The sequence below is a fragment of the Stenella coeruleoalba genome, assembly GCF_951394435.1.
Source record: "Stenella coeruleoalba genome assembly, contig: scaffold_91, whole genome shotgun sequence".
Taxonomy (NCBI): Eukaryota; Metazoa; Chordata; class Mammalia; order Artiodactyla; family Delphinidae; genus Stenella; species Stenella coeruleoalba.
The window spans coordinates 146,745-163,889 of record NW_027646130.1 but is presented as its reverse complement, the minus strand read 5'-3'; the positions used below and the strand labels follow the sequence as shown (position 1 = coordinate 163,889).

At 43.7% G+C, this 17,145-nt stretch overlaps 1 long non-coding RNA gene across 7 annotated transcripts in view; it reads left to right on the top strand.

Moving 5' to 3' along the window:
* The window catches only part of LOC307181310, an 843,792-nt gene that overhangs the window by 704,925 nt on the left and 121,722 nt on the right, over window positions 1-17,145 (top strand). For 6 of the 7 annotated variants that reach the window (XR_013826402.1, XR_013826403.1, XR_013826404.1 and 3 more), the window contains one exon: window positions 3,488-3,573. This is a non-coding gene — a long non-coding RNA (uncharacterized lncRNA). Of the gene's footprint in view, window positions 1-3,487; window positions 3,574-14,543; window positions 14,619-17,145 lie in introns of those variants that run through there. The other variant, XR_013826408.1, reaches the window with a different exon arrangement.

The window sequence follows — 17,145 nt, the reverse complement described above, 5'->3', positions numbered from 1 at the left end:
GACATAGCAATCCATAGGTTTTAAGATACTTACTAGTCAGGTACATTCTTAGGCGTTTAATATGGGGTGTTGAGTCCATTTCGTTGAGCAAGGAGTAGCTCTTGTCTATTCCATATTTGGCTTAAGGAACTTTATCTGTGCTCATTTCAATCTCTGGTTTTATGCAGCACCCCAACTCACCTTTCCCCTTAAGCAAGCATAAGTTGGTTTTCTAAATTTGAGACCCTGTTCTGTTCTGTAATTCAGTTCCTGTGTAGCCAAGTTTCCATTCCGTGTATTACTGATATCTTATGATGTTTCTTTTTCTGTGTGACTTATTTCAGTTAGAATCATCATACCTGAATCCACTCATTGTGCTGCTAAGGGCCTGATGACACAGATTTCATTGCTGAGTGATATTGCTTTGTAAGTAAATACCACAACTTCTTTATCCATTTTTCACTTTCTGCGATGTTGAACTTGTACTGTAAACGAGGTTCTTGTAAACAGAGCCGTTCCAAACTTTGGGGTGGCTGTGTCTTTTTGATTTTAATTTCCCTAATCTATAGGACCATAAGTGGAAGTGCCCTAGGTTCTGTTGCTTTGTTTTTTAGATGTTTCAGGAAACACCATACACTTCTCCCGAGTGGTTGTTGGCAATTTACATCCCGCCCATCAGCATAACAAGGCTCCCAGTTCTCCATGGCCTGTCCTGCCTTTCTGGATTTTACACTTTTTTCAGATGGCCCTTTTGACTGGGGGGAAGTGAGACTTCATTGTAGTGCAGATTTCCTTTGCAAGCTTGCTTGGTTGGCCAAAAAGGGCGTATGCGTTTTTTCCTGAATATATTCAGGAAAAAACGCATACGCCCTTTTTGGCCAAGTGCATCATTGTGGACGTTCTGCCTCTTTTCCTATGCTTTCAATGCAATTCCAGTCTACCTCCTGAAATCGGTTTCCTGCAATTCTGCTCCGCTTTCAAGTCCTCTTGGCAGCCTTACTTCAGTCTATTTTTGGACGATAGCTGTCATTTATAACTCTGCAGGTTTGTGAATTACAGTGCCCCTGAGCTCCTTTCTTCAACTCGCTTTCTTTTGAGCTGGCCGCAACACCGCAGGATGGCTTCAGGCCCTAATCTGGTTCCGGTACGGCACGCTGAGCCTTTGGTTATTTCCTCTCCCTGGTGGGAAATGAGAGTTAAATTTGCCCGTCCAGACACCTCCAGCTAGCCTCTCATTGGTTCTCGCTATTCCTGTTCATCTTCCGCAGAAATTGCAAACTGTGCCAAACAGGAGGTTAAAGGCGCTGACTCTCCAAGTGGGGAGAGTGTTAGTAAAGCGTCTGGAATGTTGCACCCGAGTACCAGGGGAGGAAAACTGAGACATATTTGAACACGTCTCCCAATCACATGGTTGATCATACTCTAGGTTCCACATGCATGTTTTAGCTGAAGGAAGAATACCTAAAACCTGGGTAGTTGAAACCCGTGTAATGGGTACCATGCAATATGACTTCAAAGGGTCTTCATTTGCTCACCGAACCTCTCCAATCCTATCACTGCTGCATTTATGCCCCTGTACACATGCTTGATTCTCCTTCGGAGACATAGCAATCCATAGGTTTTAAGATACTTACTAGTCTGGTACATTCTTAGGCGTTTAATATGCGGTGTTGAGTCCATTTCGTTGAGCAAGGAGTAGCTCTTGTCTATTCCATATTTGGCTTAAGGAACTTTATCTGTGCTCATTTCAATCTCTGGTTTTATGCAGCACCCCAACTCACCTTTCCCCTTAAGCAAGCATAAGTTGGTTTTCTAAATTTGAGACCCTGTTCTGTTCTGTAATTCAGTTCCTGTGTAGCCAAGTTTCCATTCCGTGTATTACTGATATCTTATGATGTTTCTTTTTCTGTGTGACTTATTTCAGTTAGAATCATCATACCTGAATCCACTCATTGTGATGCTAAGGGCCTGATGACATAGATTTCATTGCTGAGTGATATTGCTTTGTAAGTGAATACCACAACTTCTTTATCCATTTTTCACTTTCTGCGATGTTGAACTTGTACTGTAAACGAGGTTCTTGTAAACAGAGCCGTTCCAAACTTTGGGGTGGCTGTGTCTTTTTGATTTTAATTTCCCTAAGCTATAGGACCATAAGTGGAAGTGCCCTAGGTTCTGTTGCTTTGTTTTTTAGATGTTTCAGGAAACACCATACACTTCTACCGAGTGGTTGTTGGCAATTTACATCCCGCCCATCAGCATAACAAGGCTCCCAGTTCTCCATGGCCTGTCCTGACTTTCTGGATTTTACACTTTTTTCAGATGGCCCTTTTGACCAGGGGGAAGTGAGACTTCATTGTAGTGCAGATTTCCTTTGCAAGCTTGCTTGGTTGGCCAAAAAGGGCGTATGCGTTTTTTCCTGAATATATTCAGGAAAAAACGCATATGCCCTTTTTGGCCAAGTGCATCATTGAGGACCTTAGGCCTCTTTTCCTATGCTTTCAATGCAATTCCAGTCTACCTCCTGAAATCAGTTTCCTGCAATTGTGCCCTGCTTTCAAGTCCTCTTGGCAGCCTTACTTCAGTCTATTTTTGGACGATAGTTGTCATTTATAACTCTGCAGGTTTGTGAATTACAGTGCCCCTGAGCTCCTTTCTTCAACTCGCTTTCTTGTGAGCTGGCCGCAACACCGCAGGATGGCTTCAGGCCCTAATCTGGTTCCGGCACGGCACCCTGAGCCTTTGGTTAATTCCTCTTCCTGGTGGGAAATGAGAGTTAAATTTGCCCGTACAGACACCTCCAGCTAGTCTCTCATTGGTTCTCGCTATTCCTGTTCATCTTCCGCAGAAATTGCAAACTGGGTCAAACAGGAGGTTAAAGGGACTGACTCTCCAAGTCGGGAGAGTGTTAGTAAAGCATCTGGAATATTGCACCCGAGTACCAGGGTACGAAAACTGAGACATATTTGAACACGTCTCCCGTTCACATGGTTGATCATACTCTAGGTTCCACATGCATGTTTTAGCTGAAGGAAGAATACCTTAAACCTGGGTAGTTGAAACCCGTGTAATGGGTACCCTGCAATATGACTTCAAAGGGTCTTCATTTGCTCACTGAACATCTCCAATCCTATCACTGCTGCGTTTATGCCCCTGTACACATGCTTGATTCTCTTTCGGAGACATAGCAATCCATAGGTTTTAAGATACTTACTAGTCAGGTACATTCTTAGGCGTTTAATATGCGGTGTTGAGTCCATTTCGTTGAGCAAGGAGTAGCTCTTGTCTATTCCATATTTGGCTTAAGGAACTTTATCTGTGCTCATTTCAATCTCTGGTTTTATGCAGCACCCCAACTCGCCTTTCCCCTTAAGCAAGCATAAGTTGGTTTTCTAAATTTGAGACCCTGTTCTCTTCTGTAATTCAGTTCCTGTGTAGCCAAGTTTACATTCCGTGTATTAGTGATATCTTATGATGTTTCTTTTTCTGTGTGACTTATTTCAGTTAGAATCATCGTACCTGAATCCACTCATTATGCTGCTACGGGCCTGATGACATAGATTTCATTGCTGAGTGATACTGCATTGTACTTAAGTACCACAAGTTCTTTATCCATTTTTCACTTTCTGTGATATTGAACTTGTACGGTAAACGAGGTTCTTGTAAACGGAGGCGTCCCAAACTTTGGGGTGGCTGTGTCTTTTTGATTTTAATTTCCCTAAGCTATAGGACCATAAGTGGAAGTGCCCTAGGCTCTGTTGCTTTGTTTTTTAGATGTTTCAGGAAACACCATACACTTCTCCAGAGTGTCTGTTGGCAATTTACATCCCGCCCATCAGCATAACAAGGCTCCCAGTTCTCCATGGCCTGTCCTGCCTTTCTGGATTTTACACTTTTTTCAGATGGCCCTTTTGACCGGGGGGAAGTGAGACTTCATTGTAGTGCAGATTTCCTTTGCAAGCTTGCTTGGTTGGCCAAAAAGGGCGTATGCGTTTTTTCCTGAATATATTCAGGAAAAAACGCATACGCCCTTTTTGGCCAAGTGCATCATTGTGGACGTTCTGCCTCTTTTCCTATGCTTTCAATGCAATTCCAGTCTATCTCCTGAAATCGGTTTCCTGCAATTCTGCCCCGCTTTCAAGTCCTCTTGGCAGCCTTACTTCAGTCTATTTCTGGACGATAGCTGTCATTTATAACTCTGCAGGTTTGTGAATTACAGTGCCCCTGAGCTCCTTTCTTCAACTCGCTTTCTTGTGACCTGGCTGCAACACCGCAGGATGGCTTCAGGCCCTAATCTGGTTCCGGCACGGCACGCTGAGCCTTTGGTTATTTCCTCTTCCTGGTGGGAAATGAGAGTTAAATTTGCCCGTCCAGACACCTCCAGCTAGTCTCTCATTGGTTCTCGCTATTCCTGTTCATCTTCCGCAGAAACTGCAAACTGGGCCAAACAGGAAGTTAAAGGCGCTGACTCTCCAAGTGGGGAGAGTGTTAGTAAAGCGTCTGGAATGTTGCACCCGAGTACCAGGGTAGGAAAACTGAGACATATTTGAACACGTCTCCCGTTCACATGGTTGATCATACTTGGGTTCCACATGCATGTTTTAGCTGAAGGAAGAATACCTTAAACCTGGAGAGTTAAGACCCGTGTAATGGGTACCATGCAATATGACTTCAAAGGGTCTTCATTTTCTCACCGAACCTCTCCAATCCTATCACTGCTGCGTTTATGACCCTGTACACATGCTTGATTCTCTTTCGGAGACATAGCAATCCATAGGTTTTAAGATACTTACTAGTCAGGTACATTCTTAGGCGTTTAATATGCGGTGTTGAGTCCATTTCGTTGAGCAAGGAGTAGCTCTTGTCTATTCCATATTTGGCTTAAGGAACTTTATCTGTGCTCATTTCAATCTCTGGTTTTATGCAGCACCCCAACTCACCTTTACCCTTAAGCAAGCATAAGTTGGTTTTCTAAATTTGAGACCCTGTTCTGTTCTGTAATTCAGTTCCTGTGTAGCCAAGTTTCCATTCCGTGTATTACTGATATCTTATGATGTTTCTTTTTCTGTGTGACTTATTTCAGTTAGAATCATCATACCTGAATCCACTCATTGTGCTGCTAAGGGCCTGATGACATAGATTTCATTGCTGAGTGATATTGCTTTGTAAGTGAATACCACAACTTCTTTATCCATTTTTCACTTTCTGCGATGTTGAACTTGTACTGTAAACGAGGTTCTTGTAAACAGAGCCATTCCAAACTTTGGGGTGGCTGTGTCTTTTTGATTTTAATTTCCCTAAGCTATAGGACCATAAGTGGAAGTGCCCTAGGCTCTGTTGCTTTGTTTTTTAGATGTTTCAGGAAACACCATACACTTCTCCCGAGTGGTTGTTGGCAATTTACATCCCGCCCATCAGCATAACAAGGCTCCCAGTTCTCCATGGCCTGTCCTGCCTTTCTGGATTTTACACTTTTTTCAGATGGCCCTTTTGACCGGGGGGAAGTGAGACTTCATTGTAGTGCAGATTTCCTTTGCAAGCTTGCTTGGTTGGCCAAAAAGGGCGTATGCGTTTTTTCCTGAATATATTCAGGAAAAAACGCATACGCCCTTTTTGGCCAAGTGCATCATTGTGGACGTTCTGCCTCTTTTCCTATGCTTTCAATGCAATTCCAGTCTACCTCCTGAAATCGGTTTCCTGCAATTCTGCCCCGCTTTCAAGTCCTCTTGGCAGCCTTACTTCAGTCTATTTTTGGACGATAGCTGTCATTTATAACTCTGCAGGTTTGTGAATTACAGTGCCCCTGAGCTCCTTTCTTCAACTCGCTTTCTTGTGACCTGGCCGCAACACTGCAGGATGGCTTCAGGCCCTAATCTGGTTCCGGCCCGGCATGCTGAGCCTTTGGTTAATTCCTCTTCCTGGTGGGAAATGAGAGTTAAATTTGCCCGTCCAGACACCTCCAGCTAGCCTCTCATTGGTTCTCGCTATTCCTGTTCATCTTCCGCAGAAATTGCAAACTGGGTCAAACAGGAGGTTAAAGGGACTGACTGTCCAAGTCGGGAGAGTGTTAGTAAAGCGTCTGGAATGTTGCACTCGAGTACCAGGGTAGGAAAACTGAGACATATTTGAACACGTCTCCCGTTCACATGGTTGATCATACTCTGGGTTCCACATGCATGTTTTAGCTGAAGGAAGAATACCTAAAACCTGGGTAGTTGAAACCCGTGGAATGGTTACCATACAATATGACTTCAAAGGGTCTTCATTTGCTCACCGAACATCTCCAATCCTATCACTGCTGCGTTTATGCCCCTGTACACATGCTTGATTCTCTTTCGGAGACATAGCAATCCATAGGTTTTAAGATACTTACTAGTCAGGTACACTCTTAGGCGTTTAATATGCGGTGTTGAGTCCATTTCGTTGAGCAAGGAGTAGCTCTTGTCTATTCCATATTTGGCTTAAGGAACTTTATCTGTGCTCATTTCAATCTCTGGTTTTATGCAGCACCCCAACTCACCTTTACCCTTAAGCAAGCATAAGTTGGTTTTCTAAATTTGAGACCCTGTTCTGTTCTGTAATTCAGTTCCTGTGTAGCCAAGTTTCCATTCCGTGTATTACTGATATCTTATGATGTTTCTTTTTCTGTGTGACTTATTTCAGTTAGAATCATCGTACCTGAATCCACTCATGATGCTGCTACGGGCCTGATGACATAGATTTCATTGCTGAGTGATACTGCATTGTACATAAGTACCACAAGTTCTTTATCCATTTTTCACTTTCTGTGATATTGAACTTGTACGGTAAACGAGGTTCTTGTAAACAGAGGCATCCCAAACTTTGGGGTGGCTGTGTCTTTTTGATTTTAATTTCCCTCAGCTATAGGACCATAAGTGGAAGTGCCCTAGGCTCTGTTGTTTTGTTTTTTAGATGTTTCAGGAAACACCATACACTTCTCCCGAGTGTCTGTTGGCAATTTACATCCCGCCCATCAGCATAACAAGGCTCCCAGTTCTCCATGGCCTGTCCTGCCTTTCTGGATTTTACACTTTTTTCAGATGGCCCTTTTGACCGGGGGGAAGTGAGACTTCATTGTAGTGCAGATTTCCTTTGCAAGTTTGCTTGGTTGGCCAAAAAGGGCGTATGCGTTTTTTCCTGAATATATTCAGGAAAAAACGCATACGCCCTTTTTGGCCAAGTGCATCATTGTGGACATTCTGCCTCTTTTCCTGTGCTTTCAATGCAATTCCAGTCTACCTCCTGAAATCGGTTCCCTGCAATTCTGCCCCGCTTTCAAGTCCTCTTGGCAGCCTTACTTCAGTCTATTTTTGGACGATAGCTGTCATTTATAACTCTGCAGTTTTGTGAATTACAGTGCCCCTGAGCTCCTTTCTTCAACTCGCTTTCTTGTGACCTGGCTGCAACACCGCAGGATGGCTACAGGCCCTAATCTGGTTCCGGCACGGCACGCTGAGCCTTTGGTTATTTCCTCTTCCTGGTGGGAAATGAGAGTTAAATTTGCCCGTCCAGACACCTCCAGCTAGTCTCTCATTGGTTCTCGCTATTCCTGTTCATCTTCCGCAGGAATTGCAAACTGGGTCAAACAGGAGGTTAAAGGCGTTGACTCTCCAAGTGGGGAGAGTGTTAGTAAAGCGTCTGAAATGTTGCACCCGAGTACCAGGGGAGGAAAACTGAGACATATTTGAACACGTCTCCCGTTCACATGGTTGATCATACTTGGGTTCCACATGCATGTTTTAGCTGAAGGAAGAATACCTTAAACCTGGAGAGTTAAGACCTGTGTAATGGGAACCATGCAATATGACTTCAAAGGGTCTTCATTTGCTCACCGAACCTCTCCAATCCTATCACTGCTGCTTTTATGCCCCTGTACACATGCTTGATTCTCTTTCGGAGACATAGCAATCCATAGGTTTTAAGATACTTACTAGTCAGGTACATTCTTAGGCGTTTAATATGCGGTGTTGAGTCCATTTCGTTGAGCAAGGAGTAGCTCTTGTCTATTCCATATTTGGCTTAAGGAACTTTATCTGTGCTCATTTCAATCTCTGGTTTTATGCAGCACCCCAACTTACCTTTCCCCTTAAGCAAGCATAAGTTCGTTTTCTAAATTTGAGACCCTGTTCTATTCTGTAATTCAGTTCCTGTGTAGCCAAGTTTACATTCCGTGTATTACTGATATCTTATGATGTTTCTTTTTCTGTGTGACTTATTTCAGTTAGAATCATCATACCTGAATCCACTCATTGTGCTGCTAAGGGCCTGATGACATAGATTTCATTGCTGAGTGATATTGCTTTGTAAGTAAATACCACAACTTCTTTATCCATTTTTCACTTTCTGCGATGTTGAACTTGTACTGTAAACGAGGTTCTTGTAAACAGAGGCATCCCAAACATTGGGGTGGCTGTGTCTTTTTGATTTTAATTTCCCTAAGCTATAGGACCATAAGTGGCAGTGCCCTAGGCTCTGTTGCTTTGTTTTTTAGATGTTTCAGGAAACACCATACACTTCTCCCCAGTGTCTGTTGGCAATTTACATCCCGCCCATCAGCATAACAAGGCTCCCAGTTCTCCATGGCCTGTCCTGTCTTTCTGGATTTTACACTTTTTTCAGATGGCCCTTTTGACCGGGGGGAAGTGAGACTTCATTGTAGTGCAGATTTCCTTTGCAAGCTTTCTTGGTTGGCCAAAAAGGGCGTATGCGTTTTTTCCTGAATATATTCAGGAAAAAACGCATACGCCCTTTTTGGCCAAGTGCATCATTCTGGACGTTCTGCCTCTTTTCCTATGCTTTCAATGCAATTCCAGTCTACCTCCTGAAATCGGTTTCCTGCAATTCTGCCCCGCTTTCAAGTCCTCTTGGCAGCCTTACTTCAGTCTATTTTTGGACGATAGCTGTCATTTATAACTCTGCAGGTTTGTGAATTACAGTGCCCCTGAGCTCCTTTCTTCAACTCGCTTTCTTGTGACCTGGCTGCAACACCGCAGGATGGCTTCAGGCCCTAATCTGGTTCCGGCACGGCACGCTGAGCCTTTGGTTATTTCCTCTTCCTGGTGGGAAATGAGAGTTAAATTTGCCCGTCCAGACACCTCCAGCTAGTCTCTCATTGTTTCTCGCTATTCCTGTTCATCTTCCGCAGAAATTGCAAACTGGGCCAAACAGGAAGTTAAAGGCGCTGACTCTCCAAGTGGGGAGAGTGTTAGTAAAGCGTCTGGAATGTTGCACCCGAGTACCAGGGGAGGAAAACTGAGACATATTTGAACACGTCTCCCGTTCACATGGTTGATCATACTTGGGTTCCACATGCATGTTTTAGCCGAAGGAAGAATACCTTAAACCTGGAGAGTTAAGACCCGTGTAATGGGTACCATGCAATATGACTTCAAAGGGTCTTCATTTGCTCACCGAACCTCTCCAATCCTATCACTGCTGCGTTTATGCCCCTGTACACATGCTTGATTCTCTTTCGGAGACATAGCAATCCATAGGTTTTAAGATACTTACTAGTCAGGTACATTCTTAGGCGTTTAATATGCGGTATTGAGTCCATTTCGTTGAGCAAGGAGTAGCTCTTGTCTATTCCATATTTGGCTTAAGGAACTTTATCTGTGCTCATTTCAATCTCTGGTTTTATGCAGCACCCCAACTCACCTTTCCCCTTAAGCAAGCATAAGTTCGTTTTCTAAATTTGAGACCCTGTTCTATTCTGTAATTCAGTTCCTGTGTAACCAAGTTTCCATTCCGTGTATTACTGATATCTTATGATGTTTCTTTTTCTGTGTGACTTATTTCAGTTAGAATCATCGTACCTGAATCCACTCATTGTGCTGCTAAGGGCCTGATGACATAGATTTCATTGCTGAGTGATATTGCTTTGTAAGTAAATACCACAACTTCTTTATCCATTTTTCACTTTCTGCGATGTTGAACTTGTACTGTAAACGAGGTTCTTGTAAACAGAGGCGTCCCAAACTTTGGGGTGGCTGTGTCTTTTTGATTTTAATTTCCCTAAGCTATAGGACCATAAGTGCCAGTGCCCTAGGCTCTGTTGCTTTGTTTTTTAGATGTTTCAGGAAACACCATACACTTCTCCCGAGTGTTTGTTGGCAATTTACATCCCGCCCTTCAGCATAACAAGGCTCCCAGTTCTCCATGGCCTGTCCTGCCTTTCTGCATTTTACACTTTTTTCAGATGGCCCTTTTGACCGGGTGGAAGTGAGACTTCATTGTAGTGCAGATTTCCTTTGCAAGCTTGCTTGGTTGGCCAAAAAGGGCGTATGCGTTTTTTCCTGAATATATTCAGGAAAAAACGCATACGCCCTTTTTGGCCAAGTGCATCATTGTGGACGTTCTGCCTATTTTCCTATGCTTTCAATGCAATTCCAGTCTACCTCCTGAAATCGGTTTCCTGCAATTGTGCCCTGCTTTCAAGTCCTCTTGGCAGCCTTACTTCAGTCTATTTTTGGACGATAGCTGTCATTTATAACTCTGCAGGTTTGTGAATTACAGTGCCCCTGAGCTCCTTTCTTCAACTCGCTTTCTTGTGAGCTGGCCGCAACTCCGCAGGATGGCTTCAGGCCCTAATCTGGTTCCGGCACGGCACCCTGAGCCTTTGGTTAATTCCTCTTCCTGGTGGGAAATGAGAGTTAAATTTGCCCGTCCAGACACCTCCAGCTAGTCTCTCATTGGTTCTCGCTATTCCTGTTCATCTTCCGCAGAAATTGCAAACTGGGTCAAACAGGAGGTTAAAGGGACTGACTCTCCAAGTCGGGAGAGTGTTAGTAAAGCGTCTGGAATATTGCACCCGAGTACCAGGGTACGAAAACTGAGACATATTTGAACACGTCTCCCGATCACATGGTTGATCATACTCTAGGTTCCACATGCATGTTTTAGCTGAAGGAAGAATACCTTAAACCTGGGTAGTTGAAACCCGTGTAATGGGTACCCTGCAATATGACTTCAAAGGGTCTTCATTTGCTCACTGAACATCTCCAATCCTATCACTGCTGCGTTTATGCCCCTGTACACATGCTTGATTCTCTTTCGGAGACATAGCAATCCATAGGTTTTAAGATACTTACTAGTCAGGTACATTCTTAGGCGTTTAATATGCGGTGTTGAGTCCATTTCGTTGAGCAAGGAGTAGCTCTTGTCTATTCCATATTTGGCTTAAGGAACTTTATCTGTGCTCATTTCGATCTCTGGTTTTATGCAGCACCCCAACTCACCTTTCCCCTTAAGCAAGCATAAGTTGGTGTTCTAAATTTGAGACCCTGTTCTGTTCTGTAATTCAGTTCCTGTGTAGCCAAGTTTACATTCCGTGTATTAGTGATATCTTATGATGTTTCTTTTTCTGTGTGACTTATTTCAGTTAGAATCATTGTACCTGAATCCACTCATTATGCTGCTACGGGCCTGATGACATAGATTTCATTGCTGAGTGATACTGCATTGTACGTAAGTACCACAAGTTCTTTATCCATTTTTCACTTTCTGTGATATTGAACTTGTACAGTAAACGAGGTTCTTGTAATCGGAGGCGTCCGAAACTTTGGGGTGGCTGTGTCTTTTTGATTTTAATTTCCCTAAGCTATAGGACCATAAGTGGAAGTGCCCTAGGCTCTGTTGCTTTGTTTTTTAGATGTTTCAGGAAACACCATACACTTCTCCCGAGTGGTTGTTGGCAATTTACATCCCGCCCATCAGCATAACAAGGCTCCCAGTTCTCCATGGCCTGTCCTGCCTTTCTGGATTTTACACTTTTTTCAGATGGCCCTTTTGACCGGGGGGAAGTGAGACTTCATTGTAGTGCAGATTTCCTTTGCAAGTTTGCTTGGTTGGCCAAAAAGGGCGTATGCGTTTTTTCCTGAATATATTCAGGAAAAAACGCATACGCCCTTTTTGGCCAAGTGCATCATTGTGGACGTTCTGCCTCTTTTCCTGTGCTTTCAATGCAATTCCAGTCTACCTCCTGAAATCGGTTCCCTGCAATTCTGCCCCACTTTCAAGTCCTCTTGGCAGCCTTACTTCAGTCTATTTTTGGACGATAGCTGTCATTTATAACTCTGCAGGTTTGTGAATTACAGTGCCCCTGAGCTCCTTTCTTCAACTCGCTTTCTTGTGACCTGGCTGCAACACCGCAGGATGGCTACAGACCCTAATCTGGTCCCGGCACGGCACGCTGAGCCTTTGGTTATTTCCTCTTCCTGGTGGGAAATGAGAGTTAAATTTACCCGTCCAGACACCTCCAGCTAGTCTCTCATTGGTTCTCGCTATTCCTGTTCATCTTCCGCAGGAATTGCAAACTGGGCCAAACAGGAGGTTAAAGGCGTTGACTCTCCAAGTGGGGAGAGTGTTAGTAAAGCGTCTGGAATGTTGCACCCGAGTACCAGGGGAGGAAAACTGAGACATATTTGAACACGTCTCCCGTTCACATGGTTGATCATACTTGGGTTCCACATGCATGTTTTAGCTGAAGGAAGAATACCTTAAACCTGGAGAGTTAAGACCCGTGTAATGGGTACCATGCAGTATGACTTCAAAGGGTCTTCATTTGCTCACCGAACCTCTCCAATCCTATCACTGCTGCGTTTATGCCCCTGTACACATGCTTGATTCTCTTTCAGAGACATAGCAATCCATAGGTTTTAAGATACTTACTAGTCAGGTACATTCTTAGGCGTTTAATATGGGGTGTTGAGTCCATTTCGTTGAGCAAGGAGTAGCTCTTGTCTATTCCATATTTGGCTTAAGGAACTTTATCTGTGCTCATTTCAATCTCTGGTTTTATGCAGCACCCCAACTCACCTTTCCCCTTAAGCAAGCATAAGTTGGTTTTCTAAATTTGAGACCCTGTTCTGTTCTGCAATTCAGTTCCTGTGTAGCCAAGTTTACATTCCGTGTATTACTGATATCTTATGATGTTTCTTTTTCTGTGTGACTTATTTCAGTTAGAATCATCATACCTGAATCCACTCATTGTGCTGCTAAGGGCCTGATGACACAGATTTCATTGTTGAGTGATATTGCTTTGTAAGTAAATACCACAACTTCTTTATCCATTTTTCACTTTCTGTGATGTTGAACTTGTACTGTAAACGATGTTCTTGTAAACAGAGCCCTTCCAAACTTTGGGGTGGCTGTGTCTTTTTGATTTTAATTTCCCTAAGTTATAGGACCATAAGTGGAAGTGCCCTAGGTTCTGTTGCTTTGTTTTTTAGATGTTTCAGGAAACACCATACACTTCTCCAGAGTGTCTGTTGGCAATTTGCATCCCGCCCATCATCATAACAACGCTCCCAGTTCTCCATGGCCTGTCCTGCCTTTCTGGATTTTACACTTTTTTCAGATGGCCCTTTTGACCGGGGGAAAGTGAGACTTCATTGTAGTGCAGATTTCCTTTGCAAGCTTGCTTGGTTGGCCAAAAAGGGCGTATGCGTTTTTTCCTGAATATATTCAGGAAAAAACGCATACGCCCTTTTTGGCCAAGTGCATCATTGTGGACGTTCTGCCTCTTTTCCTATGCTTTCAATGCAATTCCAGTCTACCTCCTGAAATCGGTTTCCTGCAATTCTGCCCCACCTTCAAGTCCTCTTGGCAGCCTTACTTCAGTCTATTTTTGGACGATAGCTGTCATTTATAACTCTGCAGGTTTGTGAATTACAGTGCCCCTGAGCTCCTTTCTTCAACTCGCTTTCTTTTGAGCTGGCCGCAACACCGCAGGATGGCTTCAGGCCCTAATCTGGTTCCGGTACGGCACACTGAGCCTTTGGTTATTTCCTCTTCCTGGTGGGAAATGAGAGTTAAATTTGCCCATCCAGACACCTCCAGCTAGCATCTCATTGGTTCTCGCTATTCCTGTTCATCTTCCGCAGAAATTGCAAACTGTGCCAAACAGGAGGTTAAAGGCGCTGACTCTCCAAGTGGGGAGAGTGTTAGTAAAGCGTCTGGAATGTTGCACCCGAGTACCAGGGGAGGAAAACTGAGACATATTTGAACACGTCTCCCGATCACATGGTTGATCATACTCTGGGTTCCACATGCATGTTTTAGCTGAAGGAAGAATACCTAAAACCTGGGTAGTTGAAACCCGTGGAATGGGTACAATGCAATATGACTTCAAAGGGTCTTCATTTGCTCACCGAACCTCTCCAATCCTATCACTGCTGCGTTTATGCCCCTGTACACATGCTTGATTCTCTTTCGGAGACATAGCAATCCATAGGTTTTAAGATACTTACTAGTCAGGTACATTCTTAGGCGTTTAATATGCGGTGTTGAGTCCATTTCATTGAGCAAGGAGTAGCTCTTGTGTATTCCATATTTGGCTTAAGGAACTTTATCTGTGCTCATTTCAATCTCTGGTTTTATGCAGCAACCCAACTCACCTTTCCCCTTAAGCAAGCATAAGTTGGTTTTCTAAATTTGAGAACCTGTTCTGTTTTGGAATTCAGTTCCTGTGTAGCCAAGTTTACATTCCGTATATTAGTGATATCTTATGATGTTTCTTTTTCTGTGTGACTTATTTCAGTTAGAATCATCGTACCTGAATCTACTCATTATGCTGCTACGGGCCTGATGACATAGATTTCATTGCTGAGTGATACTGCATTGTACGTAAATACCACAACTTCTTTATCCATTTTTCACTTTCTGTGATATTGAACTTGTACGGTTAACGAGGTTCTTGTAAACAGAGGCGTCCCAAACTTTGGGGTGGCTGTGTCTTTTTGATTTTAATTTCCCTAAGCTATAGGACCATAAGTGGAAGTGCCCTAGGCTCTGTTGCTTTGTTTTTTAGATGTTTCAGGAAACACCATACACTTCTCCCGAGTGTCTGTTGGCAATTTACATCCCGCCCATCAGCATAACAAGGCTCCCAGTTCTCCATGGCCTGTCCTGCCTTTCTGGATTTTACACTTTTTTCAGATGGCACTTTTGACCGGGGTGAAGTGAGACTTCATTGTAGTGCAGATTTCCTTTGCAAGTTTGCTTGGTTGGCCAAAAAGGGCGTATGCGTTTTTTCCTGAATATATTCAGGAAAAAACGCATACGCCCTTTTTGGCCAAGTGCATCATTGTGGACGTTCTGCCTCTTTTCCTATGCTTTCTATGCAATTCCAGTCTACCTCCTGAAATCGGTTTCCTGCAATTCTGCCCCGCTTTCAAGTCCTCTTGGCAGCCTTACTTCAGTCTATTTTTGGACGATAGCTGTCATTTATAACTCTGCAGGTTTGTGAATTACAGTGCCCCTGAGCTCCTTTCTTCAACTCGCTTTCTTGTGACCTGGACGCAACACCGCAGGATGTCTTCAGGCCCTAATCTGGTTCTGGCATGGCACGCTGAGCCTTTGGTTAATTCCTCTTCCTGGTGGGAAATGAGAGTTAAATTTGCCCATCCTGACACCTCCAGCTAGTCTCTCATTGGTTCTCGCTATTCCTGTTCATCTTCCACAGAAATTGCAAACTGGGCCAAACAGGAGGTTAAAGGGACTGACTCGCCAAGTGGGGAGAGTGTTAGTAAAGCGTCTGGAATGTTGCACCCTAGTACCAGGGTACGAAAACTGAGACATATTTGAACACGTCTCCCGATCACATGGTTGATCATACTGTAGGTTCCATATGCATGTTTTAGCTGAAGGAAGAATACCTTAAACCTGGGTAGTTGAAACCCGTGTAATGGGTACCATGCAATATGACTTCAAAGGGTCTTCATTTGCTCACGAACCTCTCCAATCCTATCACTGCTGCGTTTATGCCCCTGTACACATGCTTGATTCTCTTTCGGAGACATAGCAATCCATAGGTTTTAAGATACTTACTAGTCAGGTACATTCTTAGGCGTTTAATATGCGGTGTTGAGTCCATTTCGTTGAGCAAGGAGTAGCTCTTGTCTATTCCATATTTGGCTTAAGGAAATTTATCTGTGCTCATTTCAATCTCTGGTTTTATGTAGCACCCCAACTCACCTTTCCCCTTAAGCAAGCATAAGTTGGTTTTCTAAATTTGAGACCCTGTTCTGTTCTGTAATTCAGTTCCTGTGTAGCCAAGTTTACATTCCGTGTATTACTGATATCTTATGATGTTTCTTTTTCTGTGTGACTTATTTCAGTTAGAATCATCATACCTGAATCCACTCATTGTGCTGCTAAGGGCCTGATGTACATAGATTTCATTGCTGAGTGATATTGCTTTGTTAGTGAACACCACAACTTCTTTATCCATTTTTCACTTTCTGCGATGTTGAACTTGTACTGTAAACGAGGTTCTTGTAAACAGAGCCATTCCAAACTTTGGGGTGGCTGTGTCTTTTTGATTTTAATTTCCCTAAGCTATAGGACCATAAGTGGCAGTGCCCTAGGCTCTGTTGCTTTGTTTTTTAGATGTTTCAGGAAACACCATACACTTCTCCCGAGTGGTTGTTGGCAATTTACATCCCGCCCATCAGCATAACAAGGCTCCCAGTTCTCCATGGCCTGTCCTGCCTTTCTGGATTTTACACTTTTTTCAGATGGCCCTTTTGACCGGGGGGAAGTGAGACTTCATTGTAGTGCAGATTTCCTTTGCAAGCTTGCTTGGTTGGCCAAAAAGGGCGTATGCGTTTTTTCCTGAATATATTCAGGAAAAAACGCATACGCCCTTTTTGGCCAAGTGCATCATTGTGGACGTTCTGCCTCTTTTCCTATGCTTTCAATGCAATTCCAGTCTACCTCCTGAAATCGGTTTCCTGCAATTCTGCCCCGCTTTCAAGTCCTCTTGGCAGCCTTACTTCAGTCTATTTTTGGACGATAGCTGTCATTTATAACTCTGCAGGTTTGTGAATTACAGTGCCCCTGAGCTCCTTTCTTCAACTCGCTTTCTTGTGACCTGGCCGCAACACCGCAGGATGGCTTCAGGCCCTAATCTGGTTCCGGCCCGGCATGCTGAGCCTTTGGTTAATTCCTCTTCCTGGTGGGAAATGAGAGTTAAATTTGCCCGTCCAGACACCTGCAGCTAGCCTCTCATTGGTTCTCGCTATGCCTGTTCATCTTCCGCAGAAATTGCAAACTGGGCCAAACAGGAGGTTAAAGGGACTGACTCTCCAAGTGGGGAGAGTGTTAGTAAAACGTCTGGAATGTTGCACCCGAGTACCAGGGGAG